The following is a 17,237-nucleotide window of genomic DNA, read 5'->3' as shown; positions in this document are numbered from 1 at the left end:
CACATTGATGTCTCAGCAACCAAATTTGCCTGATGTAAATCCTGTAGAAAACATCATCACCACATACATAAATCAGAACTGATGATGATGTTTGGTTTGTGGGGCGCACAACTGCATGGTCATCAGTGCCCGTACACATTCCCAATCTGAACACAGTCCAGTCTCACCACTTTTCACGAGCGATGATGGAATGATGAGGACAACACAAATACCCAATCCCCAGGCAGAGAAAATGCCCAACCCGGCTGGGATTTGAACCCGGGACCTCGTGATCCAGAGGTAGCAACGCTAACCACTAGATCACAAGCTGTAGACACATAAATCAGTGGCCCATTATTTACACATATTGCATGACCTGTGCATAAACATCTAATGCCACATACCTCCACAAACCTACCAACAAGTGGCTTATCAGTGTACAATGCTACAATATGCTCAACTGTGGGTCCCTTTACATGCAAGCAAGAACAACTCTGACATGTGAGTTACAGTGGTGTCATAGTTTAGGATACACTGCAGGTATACTGTAAGAGGTTGTAGGATGACAGGGTTTTTTTTAGAGCAGAATGTAAAACAAATTGTTCTTTAAAAGAATTTATACAATTTAAGAGATTATGTTGGCTTAAAAAAAATATTAAGTGCACAAAAAATTTCTGACTATATTTTTGATCTTATACTAAGTGTGTTCTTATGCAGAAGAATGTTTCTGTTGTTGATCTTTTGTTTTTTTCTGTTCTGGGTGCACCTATAGATCATGAACTTGATGGAAATCTGGCAAAAGAAGAGTTGTGAATTATAATGACTGAAGTGCTGTTGGCAAGAATCCATGTGTTCATTTTCAGAAATGTACTACCCAATGTTTTCAAAGGACAAATAAGTAAATACAAGTGTCAAAAACAAATGTTTAACTTACAACTCATTTCATTACTTAAAAGGCAATGGTGCAGCCAAAAGAAATTGCACATTTGGGAAAGAGATGATAAAAATTTATCATGTGCTATGTTTTCTTTGCATGTCATTAACAAAATAATTTTTGGTAGACTCATGCAGTGTGCACTTCCTTGGCTACCAATTTGTTTTTAAGCCAACGTGAAGAAATATTTTATGAGTTTCATAAATTTAATTTGCATGAAACTGACCGTACAGAAAGACAATTTCTAGTGACTGAATACGCAGAAATTAAAATAAATCAATTGTAGTAGAAGTCAGAGCATGTCCGTATTTTGCAATGTAGAATGTTACACTCAGTTTTTTATTGAGAATATCACATACACTCTACAATAAAAAAAGTAAAAAAAATTAAAAAAAAGAGAGAGAGAGATGCATCATGAAGGAATGATCCGAACGGGATGGAAATTGATAGATGTTATTTTCATGTGCAGGCAACATATGGTTTTAATTTCAGAAAATTTGAATGATTTATTCCAGAGAAAGAACTTCACAAATCAAGCAAATTGAAAATGTGTTGGTCTACCTCTGACTCTTATGCAAGCAGTTATTCAGCTTGGTATTGATTGACAGGGTTGTTGGATCTCCTCCGGAGGGATATTGTGCCAAATTCTGTCCAATTGGCACGTTATGTCATCAAAATCCTGAGCTGGTTGGAGTCCCCTGCCAATAATACTCCAAACATTCTCACCTGGGCAGATATCTGGCGACCTTGTACAGGGATTAGTGATCACAAGGCCGTTATAGCTAGGCTCACTACCATTTCTTCCAAATCCGCCAGAAACAAACGCAAAATAACTTTCTTTAAAAAAGCAGATAAAGTGTCACTAGAAGCCTTCCTAAGAGACAATCTCCATTCCTTCCGAACTGACTATGCAAATGTAGACGAGATGTGGCTCAAATTCAAAGGTATAGTAGCAACAGCATTTGAGAGATTCATACCTCATAAATTGGTAAGAGATGGAACTGATCCCCCATGGTACACAAAACAGGTCCAAATGCTCTTGCAGAGGCAACAGAAAAAGCATGCGAAGTTCAGAAGAACGCGAATACCTGAAGATTAGCTAAAATTTACAGACGTGCAAAATGTGGCACGGACTTCAATGTGAGATGCCTTTAATAGGTTCCACAACGCAACATTGTCTCAAAATTTGGTAGAAAATCTGAAGAAATTCTGGTCATATGTAAAATACACAAGCGGAAAGACGCAGTCAATACCTTCACTGTGCAGTGCCGATGGTACTGTTACCGACGACTGTGCCGCTAAAGCGGAGTTATTGAACGCAGTTTTCCAAAATTCCTTCACCAGGGAAGATGAATGGAATATTCCAGAATTTGAAACACAGACAGCTGCTAGCATGAGTTTCTTAGAAGTAGATACCTTAGGGGTTGCGAAGCAACTCAAATCGCTTGATACGGGCAAGTCTTCAGGTCCAGATTGTATACCGATTAGGTTCCTTTCAGATTACGCTGATACAATAGCTCCCTACTTAGCAATCATATACAACTGCTCGCTCACCGATAGATCTGTACCTACAGATTGGAAAATAGCGCAGGTCACACCAGTGATTAAGAAGGGTAGTAGGAGTAATCCATAGAACTACAGACCTATATCATTGACGTCGGTCTGCAGTAGGGTTTTGGAGCATATACTGTATTCAAACATTATGAATCACCTCGAAGGGAATGATCTATTGATATGTAATCAGCATGGTTTCAGAAAACATCGTTCTTGTACAATGCAGTAATGGCCATTATCGACAGGGGACCTCAAGTTGATTCCGTATTTCTAGATTTCCGGAAAGATTTTGACACCATTCCTCACAAGCGACTTCTAATCAAGCTGCATGCCTATGGGGTATCATCTCTTTTGTGTGACTGAATTCGTGATTTACTGTTAGGAAGGTCACAGTTCGTAGTAATAGACGGCAAATCATCAAGTAAAACTGAAGTGATATCAGGTGTTCCCCAGGGAAGCATCCTGGGACCTCTGCTGTTCCTGATCTATTTAAATGACCTGGATGACAATCTGAGCAGTTCTCTTAGGTTGTTCGCAGATGATGCTGTAATTTACTGTCTAGTAAGGTCATCTGAAGACCAGTATCAGTTGGAAAGCGATTTAGAAAAGATTGCTGTATGGTGTGGCAGGTGGCAGTTGATGCTAAATAATGAAAAGTGTAAGGTGATCCACATGAGTTCCAAAAGAAATCCGTTGGAATTCTATTACTCAATAAATAGTACAATTCTCAAGGCTGTCAATTCAACTAAGTACCTGGGTGTTAAAATTACGAACAACATCAGTTGGAAAGACCACATAGATAATATTGTGGGGAAGGCAAGCCAAAGGTTGTGTTTCATTGGCAGGACACCTAGAAGATGCAACAAGTCCACTAAAGAGGCAGCTTACACTACACTCGTTCGTCCTCTGTTAGAATATTGCTGTGCGGTGTGGGATCCTTACCAGGTGGGATTGACGGAGAACATAGAAAGGGTGCAGAAAAGGGCAGCTCGTTTTGTATTATCATGTAATAGGGGAGAGAGTGTGGCAGATATGATATGCGAGTTGGGATGGAAGTCATTAAAGCAAAGACGTTTTTTGTCGTGGCGAGATCTATTTACGAAATTTCACTCACCAACTTTCTCTTCCGAATGCAAAAATATTTTGATGAGCCCAACCTACATAGGTAGGTATGATCATCAAAATAAAATAAGAGAAATTAGAGCTTGAACAGAAATGTTTAGGTGTTTGTTTTTCCCGCACGCTGTTCAGGAGTGGAATAGTAGAGAGATAGCATGATTGTGGTTCGATGAACCCTCTGCCAAGCACTTAAATGTGAATTGCAGAGTAATCATGTAGATGTATATGTAGATGTAGATATCAAATGCAACTAATTGGAATATGAACCTAAGCTACAACAGCTGCTGATTGAGGGTGGTGGCGCGGGGCAGATGGCCAGGTTACGTGCAGCATTGGATAGTCTGCTTGACATCTCTCCTGACACAGTTGGTGAGGTAGGTGTCACTATTTCTACTTGTTCCATCGTATTGGCCAAATTTCATCTTACTGTTCAATTCCTTGAGGGTAGTCAGCCTACCCGAAAGTAGTTGTGCACGATTTATACCCAACTCTTTCACTGGGATAACCATCTTGCTGATTTAAGGCATTTTCAGCTTAATAAGGAACAGGTGGATATAGTTAATCAGTTGATAGGGTGTGTGAAGGAGTTACAAGACAGTGTAAGTACCTTGGGTTTAAATGGGGAAGTGGGTGGTAAGGAGGAGAGTGCCCCCGCTGTGAGTTGGCCACAGCAGATTTCAGAGCATATAAACACCCCAGGGTTTTAATAGACCCATTCCTTATTTGTTTCCTAAGTTGCCTAACCCAATCATGCATTCGCTTCATGGTGTTACAGAGCTGTCCATTGATCGATTAGCCCTGATTGAGAAGGTATTGTGGTTGACCATGTGTTTTGAACTCCATGCCAATACCTCGCAAATTTCACACTCTGTTAGCCTTTGTTTGTTGTAGCCTTTCCTGATGGTTGTCGCATAGTTTGTTTTATGGAATTCTGCAAGATCAGGGCACCTTAGGTAAGTTGAGATCCTGTGTAGAAGAACAGAAGTAATCACCAAGCATTTGAAATGAGCTTGAGTATTCACATTATTGGTGAGTACGAGCACCCACAGAAACCCTGGTAGAATATATTGGACATGTTCGTAGTGTGGTGTCTGCCTTCCAGATAGTGTTTTAAACATCTTGGAGGGAATGAGGCCAGAAGATTGCTCACGTGTTGCTTTTTCTCAAAAACCTACTACCTTTTTTTAGTTGAATGAGATGGTATCCCCTTTGGAGGCACTTAGATTTGTGAGCGAACAGCACGATTGGGGAAAGGGGTCTGGGTCCATGGCTCATCCCCGAACTGACAATCCATGTGAGCTATCTACCAACTCTACAGGCCATAAGGGTTGTTTTCTCCGTGGCATGGGTGATCACATTGTGCACAAGTGTCTGATTAGGTGTGGCCCAAGGTCTAACAGTTGACACCAGCAGAGGGCAGAATAAACCCTTTTTGGGCAGGTCCCCCGCACACTGCGTACATATTGTGGCTGTTAGGAATCTTTCTCATCCACACTTACATGCTCCCCATATCCAGGAACCTATCTGCAGCCTTTTGGATTACAGTTGATATTTGGAACGTAGTAATTTGCACAAGATACCTCCCTTGCGCCCTTGTTCATAGAGATGTCAGGTTGCAAATGGGTAGGAGTTGCCTCTGGTGGGGGAGGTGTGAGGGGGATTGTCTATTTGTAATTTTCCTGGACTATTAAGTTAAATGTGATTAAACACTTGTTTGCTATCCTGCTTCATGGCTGTGACTTTATTCAGCAATCAGGCTTGGTGCTTCATTTTTGTAGTAACACGTTCTTCTTTAAGTTTTGGAGAAAATAGCCGCCTGTTCTTGCCATACCACTAACAACGTTAATTCTCATGAAATAGGGTATTCTGAGTCTGAGGCTGGTCATCTTAGTGGAAATGAGGCCAAGCAGTTGTTGTCCATTTTAAGGCACTTACTTGATGTTCTTATTAAGCAGCTGAGAAAAATAGACCAAATCCAATACAAAATTTGTTTGGTTGATGATATTCCTGTACGTCAAGCCAAAGATGAAAATATTGTGGCAGAAGATTAATGACATGCTTCAGGATGGGGTCATCACTCTATGCATCCCTGATATGTTTGGTGTCCAAAGGGCAAGGCAAGGATTACCAACCAGCGAACACTGATAGACCCTTAACAAAAGGATCATCCGGGAACTGGTGCTGCTCCCTGACTTCCACAATTATTTCACTTGGTTTTTCAGGGGCTCATTATTTTATGGTGTCTGATCTTAATCAAGCCTATTATAAGATATCTTTGACCAAGGATTCCAAGCATGTTACTGTATTTTGTGCTGACTGGAACCTGAATGAGTTTAATTGGGTGCCTTTTGGGTTGTTTACCACTGCTACAATGCTCTCCTGACTTTTAGATTATCATGTCCTGGCTGATCTAAAATTTAGCTGTGTCTACAGCTACCTGGATGATGTTGTGGTGTATAGCCATACCTCTGATGAACATTTGTGGATCTGTGAGCAGGTATTACTCAGGCTTTGAGTGGTCAGATTGACAGTTAAATCACCATAGATTACCTTGGCAAGGCAGCAGACTTCCTTCTTGGGGTACCTGGTGTTGAGTGATGGAATTAAGATCAACCAGGAATGTATCTCTGATTTAAGGAAATTTCCTCCCCTCAACGAATAAAAAGGGGTGACAGCCAATTTTTTCAGGAAGTTCATTCCCAATTTTGCCCAACTTGCCACTCCCCTTAACAGTCTCTGCAAATCAGGGGAGACCTTTGTCTGTGGGGAGAGCCAATAGGCTGCTTTAGAGGCTATTAAAACTGCCTTGAGTAAGCCTCCTGTGCTAGCCATTCCCAATTTTGAGAAAAGATTTATTGCCTAGACCAATGCATCTAATGCTGGTGTTGCAGCTGTGCTCATGCAGGGACACTGTGGGGAGAGGTGCCCCCTTGCTTATGCTTCAAGGAGGTTAACAGCTGCCAAACTCAAATATTCCATCCGCAAATGTGAGGCCTTGGCTGTCCTGTTCACCCTCAAGAAGTCTAGATTCTATCTTGAGCACATGGAGTTTGATCTAGAGATGGATAACCAAACCTTATGTTGGGTTTTGGTGAGGCCTAGAAATATAGGTAGAGTTGCTATATGGGTGGTGTGTAAATCTGCCTTCTGTTTCTGGGTTCATCATATTAAGGGCTCTGATAACAAAGTCCCAATGATGTTAGTTGTATGTTGCACAAAGCTTGAGGAAGCAGAAGAACTTTCGTAACTGCCCAAGGCTTCTGTTTGTAGTGTTTTGGTCAAGGTACCTGATCTTTTTAGCAATCTTTAAGTCCAAGCAAGACCAAGACCCTCATTTCATGCCTATTAGTAAGCAGCTTTAGGTGGGGAGCAAGTGCCAGGCCATTTGTTAAGGAAGGGCATAGTTTGTTCGGAGGTCACCAAACCAGCTGAGGGTAACATTTGCTTGGACATGGAACTTGTTCCTTCAATGCTCTGTTATTTTCATGATTCTTTGCTGGGAGGTCATTTAGGGGTTTATAAGCCTATTGCTAAGGTGCAATGCTATGTGATGTGGCCATCACTGTATAAGGATATCTATTTGGTTAGTCAGTGAGTGCAAAACAGACAAACCCAATCATAACTCAAGCAAGGGGCTTTTGCAATCCAAGCAGCATCAGCATCCTATGGACAAATTGTTTATCGATTACATGGGTCCCCTTCCCCATACCAAGGGGGAGAATCCTTACATATTGGCTGTAATTGATGCCTTCTCCCAATTTGTTTGGAATGTCACTAGTAGGGGAGTTACTGCTTCCATTACCATCCATCATTTGCCAAGGATCTTCTCTTTGTGCATCTAAGGCTCTAGTCAGTGATAACGCCCCCACTTTTATGCCCATGAAGTTTAAATGCTTCTGTTATTATTTACCATGCCAAGTTCCAGACGAAGTGGGATGGCTCTCTTCCTTGGATTAATTTTGCTCTCAACTCTTCTCAGCATGAGGCTTACAGGGCCATGCCGACTGACCGTATGTTTACCTGTCCTCTTAATTCTTCTTTAGCAAATTTATGGAATGTTAATGATCTTTTGCCTGACATCATCACTCCCAATATCATTAAACAGACTGGAATAGGACCAGAAGGAACATAAAGTTAGCTCATTGATGACAGATGAGGCGTTACAATTGAGAAAGGTAGTCCTTTCAAGCTAAAGTAGGGGACAACATATTTGTCCACAATTTTCATCTCAGTGGAGAACAGGACAGCGGTATTTCAAAAAAACTCACGCTGTGATTTATAGGACCTTTTCGAATTATTAGGGTATTGAGTCCAGTTAACCTGTTGGTTCATAACCCTGCTTCTGGTAGGACCTGCAGGGTCCACGTTAACCATGTCAAGCAGGCAAGGTATGCTTCCTTCCCTGTACCTATATCTTAAAAACAAGGGGGAGAGGGAGGGTGTCTTCCAGTGTGAGTGGGGGAAGTTGAGCCATGCTGGCTCATATCAATATTTGCTTCGCAGCCTACTGGCATGAATTCCACTTTCTGTTGTGCCACGATGTGGTGCGACAGCACATTTTTGCGTGTTTTGCAGTGATTTCTGAATCAACCTAGCAAGCTGGATGTTTAGAAAGGTATTTTTCTGGCGCATTCCAGTCATAGTCTAAGTGAATCAGCCCACCGCATTCCTGGCGGTTCATGCTGTGTTAACTCAGACACCGTGAGCTTCCTACGAGGGTCTACGGTTTCCTCATGCATTTGGCGAGACGCTCAGTCATGTGGTTGCTAATGCTACTAGTTGTTTTGGGGTGGGCCACCTCAGCTTCCCCTCACATCGTATTGCTCTCCTGCATTTTACTAATGTTACTGTCAGTGTATTTTTTTCGATATAGCCTTAAGGTTTTCCATTTGTATTTGCCCTCCTATTAACGTCTTTGTCGTTATGACCAAATTAGTTGTAAAAGCTCCTCTGCCCTTCACTTCGGCTCACTCTAAAGATGGCTGGACGGTTTTCAGCCAAAATATAGAAGAAGAAGAAGTCGAATTTATGTGGCTGCACACCCGAGATTTTATGGAACAAGCTCATGGACATTACTGTCTCAAGTACTGTATGATTATAAGTGCCATAAGCTCTCTAGTTGCTTCTTAGCCTTTTTACAACTCGTGTGACATAATCCAGCAAATTCTGTCTCTCCACCCTCGCCGGGGCTTGTAACCGGAGCGCGCTGCACCACGTGAGCTAAGCCTCTGTCCTCCGTACATCACTGTTGACACTACATGTGACCACAAGTAACACTACATCTACATCTACATCTTTACTTCGCAAACCACGTGACGGTGTGTGGCGGAGGGTACTTTGAGTACCTCTATCGGTTCTCCCTTCTATTCCAGTCTCATATTGTTCTTGGAAAGAAAGATTGTCAGTATGCGTTTGTGTGGGCTCTAATCTCTCTGATTTTATCCTCATGGTCTCTTCGCGAGATGTACGTAGGAGGGAGCAATATATTGCTTGACTCCTCGGTGAAGGTATGTTCTCGAAAATTCCGTACCTAGATGCTGAGCGTCTCTCCTGCAGAGTCTTCCACTGGAGTTTATCTATCATCTCCGTAATGCTTTCGCGATTACTAAATGATCCTGTAACGAAGCACACTGCTCTCCGTTTGATCTTCTCTATCTCTTCTATCAACCCCATCTGGCAGGGATCCCACACTGGTGAGCAACATTCAAGCAGTGGGCGAACAAGTGTGCTGTAACCAACTTCCTTTGTTTTCGGATTGCATTTCCTTACGGTTCTTCCAATGAATCTCAGTCTGGCATCTGATTTACCGACAATCAACTTGATATGATCATTCCATTTTAAATCACTCCTAATGCCTACTCCCAGATAATTTATGGAATTAACTGCTTCCAGTTGCTGACCTGCTATATTGTAGCTAAATGATAAAGGATCTTTCTTTCTATGTATCCGCAGCACATTACACTTGTCTACATTGAGATTCAATTGCCATTCCCTGCACCATGCGCCAGTTCGTTGCAGTTCCTCCTGCATTTCAGTACAATTTTCCATTGTTACAACCTCTCGATATACCACAGCATCGTTCGCAAAAAGCCTCAGTGAACTTCTGATGTTATCCACAAGGTCATTTATGTATATTGTGAATAGCAACGGTCCTACGACACTCCCCTGCGGCACAACTTAAATCACTCTTACTTTGGAAGACTTCTCTCCATTGAGAATGACATACTGCGTTCTGTTATCTAGGAACTCTTCAATACAATCACACAACTGCTCTGATAGTCCACATGCTCTTACTTTGTTCATTAAACGACTGTGGGGAACTGTATCGAACGGCTTGCGGAAGTCAAGAAACACGGCATCTATCTGGGAACCCGTGTCTATGGTCCTCTGAGCCTCGTGGACGAATAGCGCGAGCTGGGTTTCACACGATCGTCTTTTTCGAAACTCATACTGGTTCCTCACTCACCAGGCATTCGCCAAATCAAGAAATCAAAACTCTCATTGGATTTCCACAAGGTATAGCGTGATTCATCGGCCCCAGTCACTTGTTTCCAATCATCCACTGTATACTGCCGCCGCTCATTTCATCATCTCAACTGTCACTTAACACTGACTACAGAAATGTATGGCGTATAAGGAGCTCCTCGATCACTGTAGCCTACTCTTTTTAACTCCCTACGCACAGTCATTCTGCTAGATGGACTGCCGGTAGCACTTTGGAACTTATGAGTGAGTCCTTCTGTTTATTTCGTGCGGTTTATTACACCTACCCTCTGTAATACTCGACGGTCCCTGTCCGTCAGTAAATGGAGTCTGCCTTGTCTTGTTTTAGCCGTGGTTATTCCTTCGCGTCTCCACAATCACGTCACCAACAATCGACTTGGGCAACTTTAAAAGGGTTGAAATGTTCCTAACAGATTTATTACACAGGTGAAATGCAGCGACTAGTCCACATTGGAAGTCACCGAAATCCCCTAAGCGATCCATTCTGCTATTACTGCAACTCTGCTGAGTTCAGAAAAGAAAAAGGAAGAAACAGATGCAAACTGGTGTGCAGTTTTCACCATGTTTAGCCCTTAACTCACGAGGTGTGGTCTCTCAGACCGGGCGAAAATTTTCGAACTCGCTCTTCAAGGCCAGTTGTGATGGACTGCTTCTATACTCCCTCTACCCTCCTTAAATTGCCAAGCCTACGATGTTTTGCTGTCGGTTGCGTTTTCGCCTTCTGTGTTTACTGTTGACACGTGTTCAAAATGGTTCAAATGGCTCTGAGCACTATGGGACTTAACATCTAAGGTCATCAGTCCCATAGAACTTAGAATTACTTAAACATAACAAACCGAAGGACGTCACACACATCCATGCCCGAGGCAGGATGCGAATATGCGACCGTACCAGTCGCTCGGTTCCGGACTGAAGCGCCTAGAACCGCTCAGCCACCGCGGCCGGCGTTGACACGTGTTATTGATAGGTGTTGGAGTCTCCTAGGCTCTCGTGAACTACGCGCCTGTTTTCTTCAATACCGTATTGTATAGCTAAAAATATGTTGGCACGAATGTGTCATTTTTAACTTTCTCGAGTTTGATGAAGTTGTTAGTCGACCTATGGAGGAAGGCGCCAGTGATACAGATCAAGAAATAAACGAAAAAGACGATGTTTCTACATTAGCCAGTGATCAGAGGAAGAACGTCAAGAAAGTTGTAATGGGGATCTGTCTGTTTCTTCAATTAAATACTTAAAGTGTCTGTTAAAATTGAATGTATTCTGAGTGGTGATAACAATGTAGTTCCCAGCAACCAATGTCAATTTGACAGACTTCCTTTTTTACCTATCGGATGGAATTTTTATGCGCAAATTTAAACCCTAGAATTTAGTTTTATTTGGAAATTTATTTGCTACAGAGATTGTATAACTTTTCAGAATGTAAAATTCAGTACTCTAACAGTCTATTTATGTGTACTATTTAAAAGAACCACACAAAATTATGTGCTTTTGTGTAATAAATAGTAAAATTCTGCGGGCTTTGTTTAGTGCAATAAAATAAACTAGAAGCATTTAAACAAGCCTGAAATAATTGTAAAAATAAATGTTATATAGTATAAATTAAAAATTTCAAATGATTTTTGCCGTAAATCTCGATTTAAACATTAGAGCCCCAGAGATCCCACTTCGTGGTATACGTTACAGAAAAGTTACCTCGCGAGTTAAGGTTTAGACTACTTACGGTTTCATATGCTGCTGAAACATATTCGTATTCTTTAACGAGGGAGAAATGTTATGCTGTTCTAGTGACCAGAGTAACTTTTGTTTTTACTTATAATCAGAGAAGATTTCCCTATTTATCCATCTTACATACGTATCAACTGCATATCAGTTAAAAGACCATGAAAACTTTAATAAAAGATTAATTTCGCTAGTCCCACATTAAATATGTTGTCTAGTTGTATTAGAAAAATGCATATATGACCAAATAAGAATACCGGTACTGAATCATTTATTTATTTATTATTTATTTATTTATTCTGGATTTCTATACATTGCGTATGGCAGCACAGTATGGGTGCATGCTTTCAATATTCTTGTCAGTCCAAACCGCCTGAAATACCGGGATCTGGTGCAAACTGCTACAATTCCCTCACTTTAGGAATTAACAAGATGCTACGATAATGAAGAACGACAGTTTATTTGTGAAACAAATGTTTTATAAAATAGTTATTATGCTACGTGGCACAATTTTTTCCTCGCTTGTTTAAGAATATTCGCATTGTATTAATACCAATCAAAAGATATGCAGCTACTCTTTCATTGTTGGTAGTAGGCTCCCTGCTCCTATTTTCTCGTTACAAACTAGAAGAAAATAATCCGAAGTGGTCGTCTGTAGGAAAGCATTATTTACTAGATTGGTGTTAACGAATTTTCAAAACCGATTTTCAGTAAGCAATAGAGGACATTTTAAAGTGTCTGTTAAACCGAGTTCGCGCAGTCGAGTGGTGATTACTGCGTCCATTAATGGTCAAGAGCAATATATCAAGTTGTCCATCGCAAAAATCAGTTTCTCGCTGCAAGTGGTAAGTTACGTAGCAAGCGAAAGATGGTAATGATGTATAGCGGCCTCTTATCAACTCTGAAACTTCTGCGGTGAAATCGAGCAACATCAAATATCTTGCGAATCGTTAAAATTTTAATTTAATCACACTAGATTAATAAAAAAGATAGGACGCGTGGTCTGTATTTTAGTAGCGCGCACGGTATTACTGTAAAATTATCTTTACGGTCATAGATAATCTTTGGCGATGTTTCGTCATCAACGTTGCCTCAAATGAAGATCGCAGTACGAAAGAGCTGAAGTTCGAAGCTTCACGCATCGCGGTACATAACCAGCTGCCATTTGTAGACGTTGCATAAAACTTTTTTTTTCAATAATGTGTACTGTCATTATTATCATTTGTTAACCATTGCAACTAAAGTGTAAAATATCCGCGATGCGCTGACGTATAATATCTTACATGTTTTGTAATTGTTGCAGGTATCGCAGTGTCATTTTCCTTTAGTTAATCATCAGTATTTACGTGAATACACGAGGAGCGTGTAATTGCCTTCATTTTTTGCTTGAAGCCACGAGAACTGACATTTTATCTCGCGCGGTTCCTGAGCGGGTGACGTCTCTTCGGTAACTATCTCATTAGCGCAGTTATTCGAAGGTGCGCAGCTACCTCTCTTGATTTCAAATTTTTTTGCGTACATAATTATAGTTCTCCCTGCTATTTGAATGATGATGTACAAGGAGTTCAATTCTTGGTCACTTAGCCCGAGCCAGTTTGTGTGCGTGGTTGTGGAAAAAATGTGAGCGCGCACGTCCGCGCTCTTTCTAGTGGAATTTGTTATAGTACAAATTATTGAAATCGTTATTACCAATCGTTTAGAAAGAAGCGCTGTACATCGTATTGTTATCTTCAACCAAACATCGAACTATCAACTACAGAGTTAGGATTGATTGGTTCGGTTTGTAATAGTAAGCCAGTAATTAACGATTAACACCAAACAAAAGCTGAATAATGTCACGGCTGTGGTCTGTTTTATTATTATTATAGCTGAGTCATGTTTTTCACTTCCCTTGTCCTGGAATAACTGATGAAAAACCAGTGACCTTGGAAAAAGCGCTGTAAGTACTGTAGCGACCCCGTGCCTGCCTGGAATTACTTAAAGACTCATTATATCGCATCTTCAACTTTTTTTCAAATATTGATTTTGAACAATATGTTAATATATTTAATGCGTTGTTGAGACCTTTATGTAATTGTTCATGGTTGTAGTTCTGTAGTTTACTTTGAGCCTTTGTAGTACGTGTTTAGGAATGTCGTTAACACGGCTATTGTGGCTATACTCGCGGTAGTGCTGGCACATTTCGAGCAAATCAACACGTGAGGTTTTACGCGACTTGCTCGAAACGATGAAGTAGCAATGTCAAGAGCAGCTAAGTTACGGGATGTGGTGTTTGCTCTCGCTGCCTGCAATTGCCGTTCTCTCAAGGGACAAGCGATCCCATGGGATTACAGTCTCTTAACCACGACTTTTGGCATTAGCAATTGGGGTGGTGGTAATACTCGGAGAGCGTCCGTCACCTCTTATGATCGAAAAATATTAAAGTGGTCATGGAGAAATGCGAGTAGTAGGCCCGAAAACAGTTAATGTTACGGTAAGGAGTGGCACATATTACACTGAAGTCTTTGTATTCCTATCATCTTGTCGGTTGGGAAATAGGGCAATGGATGCCAAAACCGTTACCAATGGGAAATCAATGTATCTCATCATTGACGTTGTGCTAACATGGGATTTGAAAAGCAGGCAATTGTACAACCATTCTATCCTCAAAGAATATCTGGGGATATTCTGTCATATGACGCCCCAAAGAGATGTATGGACTATAATATTTATAGCAGAATGGTTAAGAACTTGTCTTTCTTGTCAAGTCTATGATTGGATACAAACTAAAATAATACAGCTTATTACACCATTTGGTTTTCTAGAAAATGAAAACTCCAGAGCAATGTATTTCATGGGACTCCAGTGCAACTTGAGTAGGCTATTTTTAGACAGCTTTAAATCCTGTATTGTGAAACAGTCACTGCGGAAAAGAGGATGCAAGCAACAATAGCTAATGACATCTGCCCAAGGTGTACACAAAGTGCAAATAATATTTGCCACATGTTTTAGACAGCACTAATGGTAATGGAGTTTCTGCTGTTGACGACAGCTTGTCCCCTCAATAAAGTAAAAAGCTCGGTCTTCTTAGCTCAAGATACTTTAATTCCTGTAGTTCTTCACCTTCTTATCCTTTCTTTCATTCGATTTTGTCCTTTTGTGTTCTATAGGAAAAGAAGACTCAAAGTACTATAGGAAAATGTGTAAGAAATAGTGGTAGTTCAGTTTTTCATCAACAGTGTCTGCTTTGTAAATATCTCTCCAACATTGCTATTACTAAACATTAGATTCAATTAATTGTTTATGATGTGATGCAAAAACAAACAGCCAGAGTTGCAACTAAAATGGATATTTATTTAGTGGGTGATGGTTTTGGGCTATGCCCATTCTAAAAACCAAGTAGCGTTTGCCAAGTAAAATGTCCATCCAGAATGGTTCCAACTAATGTCTGTATTTGGTTAACAAACATTAGTTGGGACCATACACATATGTACCTACTTTATTTACTGCCATTTTGGACAGACATCTTATTTAGCAAACACTGGTTGGCTTGAGAATGGGCATAGCCCAAAACTAGTCACAGACTAAATAAAGATCCATTTCTAGTTGCAACACTGGCAGTCTCTTTTTGCATCACAATCTAAAATAAGTTGCTGTCCCACATACCTGGTGCACTGGAGCTACACAGATCATTGTTTATAGTTCTGAGGTACTATACTTTTCTTCTGTGATATGCACCTAACTGGTCATTATATTTTGTGATTAACATTTGACCATTAGATAAACAATTGACTAACATTTTTAGAGGCAGACCACTGTAGGTTACTGGATCTATAAACAAATTGTCAATAGTTGTTGCACTATGTCCTTCAATCCTTGTAGGGAACTTTACCATAGAAAATTATCCAAAGCTGGACATGTACAACTCTAGGTGACCCCAGGCTTCCAGTAAATCTGTGTTAAAAGTCCCCACAACCAATGATTCTCCAATCAAGTTTGTATAACCTTATTAAAATTGCTTCTGCCTGCTTTACGAAGCCTAAATACTTCCTTCTGGAGGCCACTGAAATGCCAGTATGGCTTATACAAGCTTGTGTATCTACGTATCCACTATTGTATCACAGCATTCAAAAAGCTGTTCAACATAAGCTTCTTTAACATGAATATTAATGTAAAAATGTACCCATCTACAAGAAGGGTAATAGGAGTGATCCACAAAACTACTATCCAATACCCTTGACATCAGTTTCTTGTAGAATCTTAGAACACATTCTGAGCTCAAATGTAATGACTTATCTTTAACAGAATGATCTCCTCAAGGGCAACCAACATGGATTCCAAAAACATTGATCATGCGAAACCTAACTTGCACTATTCTCATATGACATACTGAAAGCTTTGGATCAAGGCAATCATGTACATGCAGTACTTCTTGATTTCCGAAAAGCATTTCGCTCAGTACACATCTACGCTTATTGTCAAAAGTTTGTTCATATGGGGTATCACGTGAAATTTGTGACTGGACTGAGGACTTTTTTGGTAGAGAGAACACAGTATTTTATCTTGGATGGAGAGTCATCGTCAGACGTAGAAATAACTTTGGGTGCATCCCAGGGAAGTGTGTTGGGACTCTTGCTGTTCATGTTGTATATTAATGACCTGGCAGGCAACATTAGTAGTAACGACAGGCTTTTGCAGATGATGCAGTTATCTGTAATGAAGTACTATCTGACAGAAGTTGCATAAATATTAAGTCAGGTCATACAATTTCAAAGTGGTGCAAAAATAGACAACTCGCTTTAAATGTTAAAAAGTGTAAAATTGTGCACTTCACAAAAAGAAAAAACACAGTATCTTATGGGTCACTGTTGGAATCAGCCAATTCATAAAAATACCTGGATGTAACACTTTGTAGGGATATGAAATAGAATGATCACATAGGCTCAGTCATGGGTAAAGCAGATGGTAGATTTTGGTCTTTTGGTAGAACACTGGGGAAGTGTAATCAGTCTACAAAGGAGATTGCTTTCAAATCACTTGTACAGCACATCCTAGAATATTGCTCAACTGCATGGGACCCATACCAAATAGGATGAATAGGGGATACTGAATGTATATAGAGAAGGGCAGCATGAAAGGTCACAGGTTTATTTGATGCATGGGAGAGTGTCACAGAGATACTGAAGGAACTGAACTGGAAGACTCTTGAAGATAGACATAAACTATCCTGAGAAAGACTATTAACAACGTTTCAGGAATAGGCTTTGAATGATGGCCTTAGGAATACACTTCAGTCTCTTATGTATCACTCACATATGGGTTGCGAGAATAAGATTAGAATAATTACTGCATGCTCAGAGGCATGCAAACAATCATTCTTCCCATGACCCATACATGAATGGAACAGGAGGAAACCCTAATAACTGATACAATGCGACGTACTCTCTGC

This window comes from Schistocerca americana, chromosome 3, assembly GCF_021461395.2.
Source record: "Schistocerca americana isolate TAMUIC-IGC-003095 chromosome 3, iqSchAmer2.1, whole genome shotgun sequence".
NCBI classification, from domain to species: Eukaryota; Metazoa; Arthropoda; class Insecta; order Orthoptera; family Acrididae; genus Schistocerca; species Schistocerca americana.
This window is presented reverse-complemented; position numbering follows the sequence as displayed.